Consider the following 9,993-nt stretch of genomic DNA (forward strand, 5'->3'; position numbering starts at 1 on the left):
ATGATAACGAAGGAAGTGAAATCTTGAACGAACCACCGTAAGAATAGAAAATGAAAGTAGCAAAGGCATGATTCACCGGGAAGAATTGGAAAACAAATGAAGATACTTGAGGGGATTTAGCTAACTGAGAACAAAGAGATCATGAACTGATTAGAGGATATTAGAATGATTCACCGGTAAGATTTGGAGAATGATAGCTACACGCTGAGAATGAAGAATTTTGACATGATGGCCTTCGAAGGAAAGAAATGGAAACAACTCATGAAATGCTCCGGATGGTAAGAAAGAATTGTCACAATCAAAAACAACTATGAGGATGGCATGAAGCTAGAACCATGAATCTCTGGAAGAACGGGTAAGGATTTAAGAGGAACTCTTCTTCGGTCTTCAAAATTCGAGAATGACGACGAGAAACACCACCAAATTGTTGAGAAACTCCGGAAGGGTTAAAAGAGGAAAAGGTTGATACCGGTGTTAAACTTGTAACGCCCACGATGCGGCTATATCTCCCACGTGTCGAAGCACGACTTAGAGGCATAACCGCATGGTGGTTTTGTCGCAAGAAGGGTCATCTTCACACAATCCCATGTAATGAACAAGAATGGGATAAAGAGAGTTGGCTTACAATCGCCACTTCACACAATAAATAATTTAAGGTCATACATCATTCAAAATACACTCATAGACCGGCTACGGTCAAATCCAAATGAAAAGAAGACAACCCCAAATGCTAGATCCCCGATCGTCCCGACTGGGCTCCGCTACTGATCATCTAGAAACGAAACATAGTAACGACCAAGATCCTCGTCAAACTCCCACTTGAGCTCAGTTGCGCCACTTGCGCTCGTATCCTCGGCACCTGCATCTGTTTTGGTAGAATCTGTGAGCCACGGGGACTCAGCAATCTCACACCCGTGAGATCAAGACTATTTAAGCTCATAGGTAGGAAAAGGGGGGTAATATGGTGGAGCTGCAGCAAGCACTAAGCATATATGGTGGCTAACATACGCAAGTGAGAGAGAGAAGAGAAGCAACGCGTCAGTCGAGAAGCTAGAAGTGATCGAGAAGTGATCCTGAAAATACTTATGTTCATACATAACCCAAATCGTGTTCACTTCCCGGACTACGCCGAGAAGAGACCATCACGGCTACACACGCGGTTGATGCATTTTAATGAAGTCAAGTGTCAAGTTATTAACAACCGGACATTAACAAATTCCCATCTGCCTCATAACCGCGGGCACGGCTTTCAAAAGATAATATACCCTGCAGGGGTGTCCCAACTTAGCCCATCATAAGCTCTCACAGTCAACGAAGGATATACCTTCTCCCGGAAAGACCCGATCAGTCTCGGAATCCCGGTTCGCAAGACATTTCGACAATGGTAAAACAAGACCAGCAAGACCAACCGACTGTGCCGACAAATCCCGATAGGAGCTGCACATATCTCGTTCTCAGGGCACAACGGATGAGCAATCCATACAACTAAAACCAGACCTCGAGTTTCCTTGAGGGGGCGCTGCAAAGGGCTCTAGTTTGGACCAACACTCGGAGGAGCACTGGCCCGGGGGGGTAAATAAAGATGACCCTCGGGCTCGCGAAAACCCAAAGGAAAAAGGCTTAGGTGGCAAATGGTAAAACCAAGTTTGGGCCTTGCTGGAGGAGTTTTATTCAAAGCAAACTGTCAAGGGGGTCCCATAAATCACCCAACTGCGTAAGGAACGCAAAATCAAGGAACATAACACCGTTATGACGGAAACTAGGGCGGCAAGAGTGGAACAAAACACCAGGCATAAGGCCGAGCCTTCCACCCTTTACCAAGTATATAAGGTGCATTAATTAAACATGAGATATTGTGATAACCCAAAGTATCCATGTTCCAACAAAGGAACAAACTTCATCTTCACCTGCAACTAGCAACACTATAAGAGGGGCTGAGCAAAAGCAGTGACATAGCCAAACAACGGTTTGCTAGGACAGGATGGTTAGAGGCTTGACATGGCAATATGGGAGGCATGATAAACAATGGCAGGTAGAGCTAACATAACGATAGAGCGAGCAACTAGCAAAGCAAAGATAGAAGTGATATCGAAGGTATGGTCATCTTGCCTGCAAAGTTCTCAGAGTTGTCGAAGGCTTGATCCTCGTAAGCATTCTCAACAGGTTCCTCGTTCACGTACTCGTCCCCCGGCTCTACCCAAAGCAAGAACACAAGCAATGGAACCACAATCAAACATGGAGCAATGCACAAGCAACATGATGCAATACATGACATGATATGCGAGATGTGATATGCAATGCATATGCGTGCTCCGGAAGGGAAATGATGAACAAGGCATCAACTTGGCAAACCAAGTATGCCGCTGGAAAGATGAGATGATTTCGGTTGAAATCGATATAAAGATCACCGGAATCGGATGCACGGTTTGCAAATGGCAAGCAAAACAAGAATGACACAAATCTGCGAGTAACAACACGATGCTACTTAGCATGCAACAAGAAACTATGCTACGGCACCCCAACACAATAAAAAAGCATATGGTAGTGATCTACAGGAGATTCTTGACAAAAGAGGAACACTGAGCTATGGCTAAATCACACCATAACAGGTTCAAACAAGCATGGCAAAAGTGCAAAAAAAATATCAGGTTGGACATGGCATAAACAGCATCAGGTAGCAATGTTCAGAGCAAGTAATCAACATGCTACAGGAACTTATAATAGCAAAACAAGGCCTGACATGATTCTACTCAAAGCATAGAACAAAAGTCCCTTACTGACCATGAGCCAAAAAGGATCAGAAGAAATGATGGCATCCATGTAAACATAGCAAGTTTCGTTAACAGATTCAGCAAACAGGACATGGCATTGACAGAATTATGAAGGCATCTTCGCGAGCTCGATTCACTCACGACAAGTCATTGCATGACAAGATAAGCATAGCATCAGCAAGAAGACATGTTTATGAAGCTATCCAAGGCAAGAACAAGTTCATAGCATGCAAGGATCAACTACAACAACCTTGGCAAAATTGAATAACATGTAAACAATCTGCCAGGAAACATTTTGTAGCAAAAGTAGAGCACGCAAATGACATGCTAGACTACTCCATAATTTTAAGCAGGGGCATGAATGGATAGAGCATAACCATATGTTCAAAACATCTTTAATGAAGTATCTCAAAATATGCATGTATATCTCTGTAGCATCATGTTTACATGGCATAAAAATAACAGCAGAACAGGGACTAAAAACAGCAACATCACGAGGCCTAGTTTACATGCTTGTGCTAGTCACCACATTGATCACAAAAATACATGGCATACACCCTTGTAAAGATGGCATGGCATAGTTCAAAACATATGTAGGGCTCAAGTTCATAAGATGCACACATCAATCATGGCAAAAATGACAAAAGTGCATGTTCTGATAAGAATCTGAAACTAACATCACATAGCCCTCTTCCAACAGCATTTCGGGCATCAAGACGAGCTCAAATGAAAATAATGCAATGAGATGAAATGATGTACTCATCGAGACGAACAATTCGTATGCTACACGCCTAAAACGGAGCCACGGGTGCAAAGTTATGAAGCGATGAACATGTCATAAAATTATGCAGACTTGGCGAAAAAACAAGGTCAACCTCTAGGAACTGGATCTGGATCGGGCACGGGCGCGCGAACCGACGTTGGCCGGAGCTGCAGGTTGCGGATGGAGAGGAAGAGCCCGGAGGAGTACGTCGGCGGGTCGGGGCGGACGGATCCGGCCGGATCGGCACCGGCGGAGGCGGTGGCGGGCGACGGCGGCCGGAGGCGCGACGGCGCATGGCGCGCGGGGCGCCCAAGATGCGACCCTATCCTAAAGGAACTTGAAGGTCCCACCAAGGATAGAAGCGCATCTTGAAGACGCTTTTGCAAGGTGGATATCATTACATCAACATTACATAATAGATGGGGATACATACAAAAGGCATACCATGCCACACGAATACAACATCATCTTACATAAGAGCACCATCCGACTACGGATGAAACACAAACAGAAACTCAAACAACATCCAACCTGCTAGCCCAGGCTGCCGACCTGGAACCTATCCCCTGATCGAAGAAGAAGCAGAAGAAGAACTCCAAGACAAGCAAACATCGCTCTCACGTCAGGATCATCGCAAAACCTGTACCTGCAACTGTTGTTGTAGTAATCTGTGAGCCACGAGGACTCAGCAATCCCATACCATGGGTATCAAGACTAGCAAAGCTTAATGGGAAAGGAAGGGGTAAAGTGGTGAGGTTGCAGCAGCGGCTAAGCAAAGTATGGTGGCTAACATACGCAAATAAGAGCGAGAAGAGAAGCAAAGGAACGGTCGTCAACTAGTAATGATCAACAAGTGATCCTGAGCTCCTACTTACGTCAAACATAACACAGAAACCGTGTTCACTTCCCGGACTCCGCCGAGAAGAGACCATCACGGCTAAACACACGGTTGATGCGTTTTAATTCGAATCTGGTGTCAAGTTATCTACAACCGGACATTAACAAATTCCCATCTGCCCATAACCGCGGGCACGGCTTTCGAAAGTTTATACCCTGCAGGGGTGTCCCAACTTAGCCCATGATAAGCTCTCGCGATCAACGAAGGATATTCCTTCTCCCAGGAAGACCCGATCAGTCTCGAAATCCCGGTTTACAAGACATTTCGACAATGGCAAAACAAGACCAGCAAAGCCGCCCGATGCGCCGACAATCCCGATAGGAGCTACACATATCTCGTTCTCAGGGCAACACCGAATAAGTCAAGCTACGAGTAAAACCAGACCTCGAGTTTCCCCGAGGGGGCCCCGCAGGCTGCTCGGTTCGGACCAACACTTAGAGAAGCACTGGCCCGGGGGGGCTAAAATAAAGATGACCCTCGGGCTCCGGAAACCCAAGGGAAAAAGGGCTAGGTGAGGCAAATGGTAAAACCAAGGTTGGGCCTTGCTGGAGGAGTTTTATTCAAAGCGAACTATCAAGGGGGTCCCATAAATCACCCGACCGCATAAGGGACGCAAAATCCGGGAACATAACACCGGTATGACAGAAACTAGGGCAGCAAGAGTGGAACAAAACACCAGGCATAAGGCTGAGTCTTCCACCCTTTACCAAGTATATAGATTCATTAATTAAATAAGAGATATTGTGATATCCCAACATAATCCTGTCCACCATGGAGCAATCTTCAACTTCACCTGCAACTAACAACACTATAAGAGGGGCTGAGCAAAGCAGTAACATAGCCAAACAATGGTTTGCTAGGAAGGTGAAAAAGGTTAGAGGCTGACATGGCAATTTGGGAGGCTTGAAGAGCAAGCAATAGGTAGCGCAGCAAAGTGATAGAACGAAGCAACTAGCATAGCAATGATAGTAATGAGATCCAAGGTGACGGTCATCTTGCCTGAAATCCCGCAAGGAAGAAGAACGAGTCCATGAAGAAGACAAGCGGACGTATTCGAACGAATCCTCACAACTCCGGAACGAAACCGAAGCTAACGAGAGAAGCAAACCGGAAAGAAGCATACAACATGGTAAGCACACAAGCATAATCATGGCATGATGCACAATCAAGTATGATGCATGTCCGGTTTAATGAAGCATGGCATGGCAATATGCACAAACAACACTACAAGTTAAGTGGAGCTCAATATGCAACGAGTTGCATATTGACGAAACACCACATCAATTATTTAGTTCTCTCTCATTTAGGAACACAACAATATTACATGTTATTAAACATGGCAAGAGGTGAAACATAATTAAACTACCTATCTAGGCAAGTTTAAATGAGGCCGGAAACAACAAACAACAATTCCGGAAAATCCTCATGTCATCTAGCAATATAATGCAAACACAATTTTTAACCATTTAAATGTTCTTAACATGATGCGGATGACATAATCAAGGTTTATGCAATTTTTATGAAAATGTTGACATGAGCATGTTATGAAGCATTTGGTCACCATGGCGGAACGAAAGAGGTGCCACGGCAATGACAACGGAAATGGTGCCACGGCAACATTTCGAAGATCATACAACTCATTGAGATGTCGGTGCAAAAGAAAGTGGGCGTGAGCGTGTCATGCAAGGATGGTGGGGTGCTCCCGAATTCCGGGTTCCCACGGGAGGATGGCATGGCAAAAGAGGGGCATCGCAAGGACAATTCAATCACAGTGCAAACACGAGCATCTCATACATCACTCATGCATTCGTTCACGGGCGGTCGACTCGGGGTTATACCTTTGAAGCGTGCGTTCGGAGTGGAACGCGTTAGTCGAAGGAAGTAGTGGTACACGGGCCGTAGTGGAAGTAGTGGTTCATGTTTCGTAGATGAAGTAGTTGTTCATGATCCGTAGATATTCGGGGTCACCACAAGGAACTTGAGTCCACGGGGTCTTCGCGGGTCGACGGTAGTGGTACAGGTTTCGGAAGCGGTTCACGATGATGGTAGTCGAACTTGGTGATCCGAAGGGGTACTTGGTGGTATCCCCGTAGTCATACACGGTCGTAGGGGAACTTGATGTGGAGGTAGCCGACCAAGGTTGTCAAGTAGTCGTACTCCATGATGATCGTCGGGATACTTGGTAGGTTATAGTGCAGCAGCGGAATGGCACAGGGGGCAGGGGTCTTCAAGGGTCATCACTGCACTTGCCGTGCCACTTCTGAAGGTGACCCGAGGCGATTTGACGAAGGTGCTAACCACGTAGATGCATCGAAGGTGCCCGGAGGCAGCAGCAGGGCAGGAGGGAGACGAGGTCAGTCGGTCGTGCATGCGAAGGGAAGGGTCGGCCCCAGGCAAACCATGGACTCGACGAGGCACTCGCGACAGAGGCAAGCAGTAGGTGAGGCGCATGAAGGCGGACAGAGCTGCTGGTCTTCGGCACCATGTCCACAGCGGAGATGAAGGCAAGAGGCGGCGACGACGGGTGGAGACGCGAGCTGCAGGCGCTCACGGACGGCGCGGAGCGGGGACTTACTGCTGGTTGCCGGCACGGGCGAGGCAAGGGACGACGGAGCGCCATGGCTGAGGGAGCAGAGGAGGGGGCGAAGCAGAGGAGGAGGCTTGGGCGCTGGATGGAGCATCAAGGCAGCGCCATGGAGGGGCACGGCTGGCCAGGAGGGTGCGAGCAGAAGGGAGCTCCTCTCCCTGGCTCGATGCATGCGTGTGTGTGAGTGGAGGTGCACGGAGGGACGAGAGGGAGAGATGGGGAAGACAAGGGGATCGGGAAGGACGAGGGGTGGCGGCGCTGGTGTTGGGGTCGAGCGAGGAGGGCTGCGGGGATGGAGCTGGGCATGGAGAACGAGAAGAGTGGCGGCGCGAGGGAAGCAGGAGGGGATCGAGGGAGATGGGGATCGGGGTGAGCGAGGGGCTAGGGTTAGGAAGGGTTTAGGTGGGCCTTGGGCCATTTCGGTGGAGGGGGGAAAAGGCCAAGAGGCCTAGCAGACTGGATTAAAAGAAAAGAAGGGGAAAATCCTTTTCTATTTACAGAAAAGAGATAGAAGCAAAATATCTATTTGGAGGGCCAAATAAATACAAGTTGAGTTGAAAACTGGCATGGAGCTACTTTGACATATTTCAAAGTGCCGCAACTGGAATTTAAGTATTTGGAGAAAGATAAATACATAGAATATTTGAAAACGAGAGAGATTTAAAATGCAAGTTTGTTTCGATGGCTTCCAAATAAATGGAATATTTTGTTATAGCTCCCTTATATCGGGAGGGTATGTTATAAAGAGAAATCACCATTGTGAATATCCCTCGATTTAAATGGACCGAAGATCCACACAATTTTGTTTAGATGAGTTTTTAAAATTAAAATACATGATGGCATTATGACAAGATGCAATGCAAAAGATGCTAAGAAGAATGCAACAAACAAATACAACCCACGGCGAAACTCGGGATCCATGGAAGGCATCTGGAGCGTCGGGCTCGGGGTGTTACAATGAGGGAGAAGCGGATTCAGCAACGAGTGAAATGATGGTTGCTTCGTCCCTCCAACTTCTTTTTTTAGCATTATTACTTCGTCCCTCCAACTTAACTGCGGGAAAGGTGCAGCTTTGTGATTTGACGCCTCATTGCTCATTACTACGCCGGCGCCATGACTGGGGTGCTTCACCCCGGTTGCTCTGCACTGTATTCTGGCATGGCACGTGGACCCGGTAGCTTGATGTCCCACATGTCAGTGAAAGGGACTAGAAGATTTATGAAAGAAAGCGCTCCACTCTTACGACAGAGGAGTAGACGACATGACGGCCTAGTGAACTGTCACTTTACTGTATAGTACTATAGTTTTGCTGTTTCGCATGATCCATCGATACAAACCCGATTAAACAGGAAAGAGCGGGATTTTTCCCGCGCGGTAGATGATACTGGCCATACATTTCAAAGGCAATTTTAATGTATGCAAACTGAATAATTATAAGTAACAATATGATATCTAGTAAAACTAAAAACACATATGATTTATTGTGTTAGAGTGTAGTAGTAGTGCTGTATTCCATAGTTGTTAGATGTAACATGCGAGAATGTGTAGAGATGTAGTTTTGGAGGGCCTACAGAGAGAAAAGCGTAATACGGTCACCGAACTTCAGAATAAGCTGATTACGGTCACTATATACGTTTTGCGGTGATTATCCGGTCACTTGCTCACAGTTCAGCATCGGATTGCACTCTGTTGACCGGCCAAATAGTCTGCGTGGCGCCATGTTGACTAGTTAAATTGACCATGTTCCTTGTGGGTCCCACATGTCAGTTCGCATAGGGAAAAGGTCAGATAAACACAAATTTACGCAGGCGCGACAAGGCTCCAACCCGTGCGCGGGAATCGCCTGGTTGTGTATGTGTTTGTCAGGGCCTGATGTGTGCGCATGCACGTGTAGGTTGAGCACTTGAGCGTGAGAGTGTGTGTTGGTCGTGTGGTGTACTGGTGTGTGCATGCATGTGTGTGTGTGTGAGTGTTGCGTGCGTGCGTGGTTGTGTGTGTATGTGTGAGTGTTGCGTGCGTGCATGGGTGCATGTGTTTGTGTGAGTGTTGCGTGGATGGAGTTCGTGTGCATGCGTGCGTGTGTGTATAATCATCACACCAGCTCCTGTGTGTTAAAACAGATGGTTCAGCATACCAATACAAGGCCACTTTGTCCGTTGTGCCCGCGGTCATGACTTCGCACCACCGTCAAAATATTTTTTGTCGTTTGTTTTCATTCTTACTAGCAAGATGCCCGTGCGTTGCACGTAACATCAAGATGCATTTGTATGACTTTTTTATCTTGTGAGAGAAAAGGATGAACGAGGGAAGGCCTTATTTGCAAATGTGGAGAGGTGTGTGGGTACCTTTTTGCAAAACTGCCATAGTTTCTTTCCTATCCGTCAGATATAAATCGGACGACCTATATTGCAGGATGGCAGGCACACCATCATCACCAACTCTGTTTTTTATAAGAGTGTATTTTATGTATTTTATAATAGTGTAGATGTAGAGTAGATACAAGTCGACAGGTGGGCATGATGTTAGTGAGATAATGTGATGCAACATTAGAGGTGCCACATGGAGCGTTCAACTGGTCAACTAGTCATGTCATGAGCAAATACAAAGTTGTACGTTGAGCCCGTGACTGTATAATAACCACTAAACGTAAACGGTGACCGTAATGAGTGGGTTATGAAGTCCAATGTATGTATCGTGCTTTCACTTCAAATACAATGATCGTCATTGCATATATCGTGAGAGAAAGATGAAACACGCGTGAATTTTCTGGGGGCTTACTTTTAGAGGACCTAGAGATAGTTTCGAGTGCATACGTGAAAGGGGCGTACAGGGGGGGTATGCGATGGAGAGAGAGATGCTCTTCGTTTCTCTTTATTATGACTAACTTTTTATATAGTATAAAAATATACAAATTCACAGTGCGGAATAAATATCATTGTGGGCACAATGCAATGCAAATTAGCGTTCGTACTCC

The sequence above is a fragment of the Triticum aestivum genome, chromosome 1B (assembly GCF_018294505.1).
Source record: "Triticum aestivum cultivar Chinese Spring chromosome 1B, IWGSC CS RefSeq v2.1, whole genome shotgun sequence".
NCBI lineage: Eukaryota > Viridiplantae > Streptophyta > Magnoliopsida > Poales > Poaceae > Triticum > Triticum aestivum.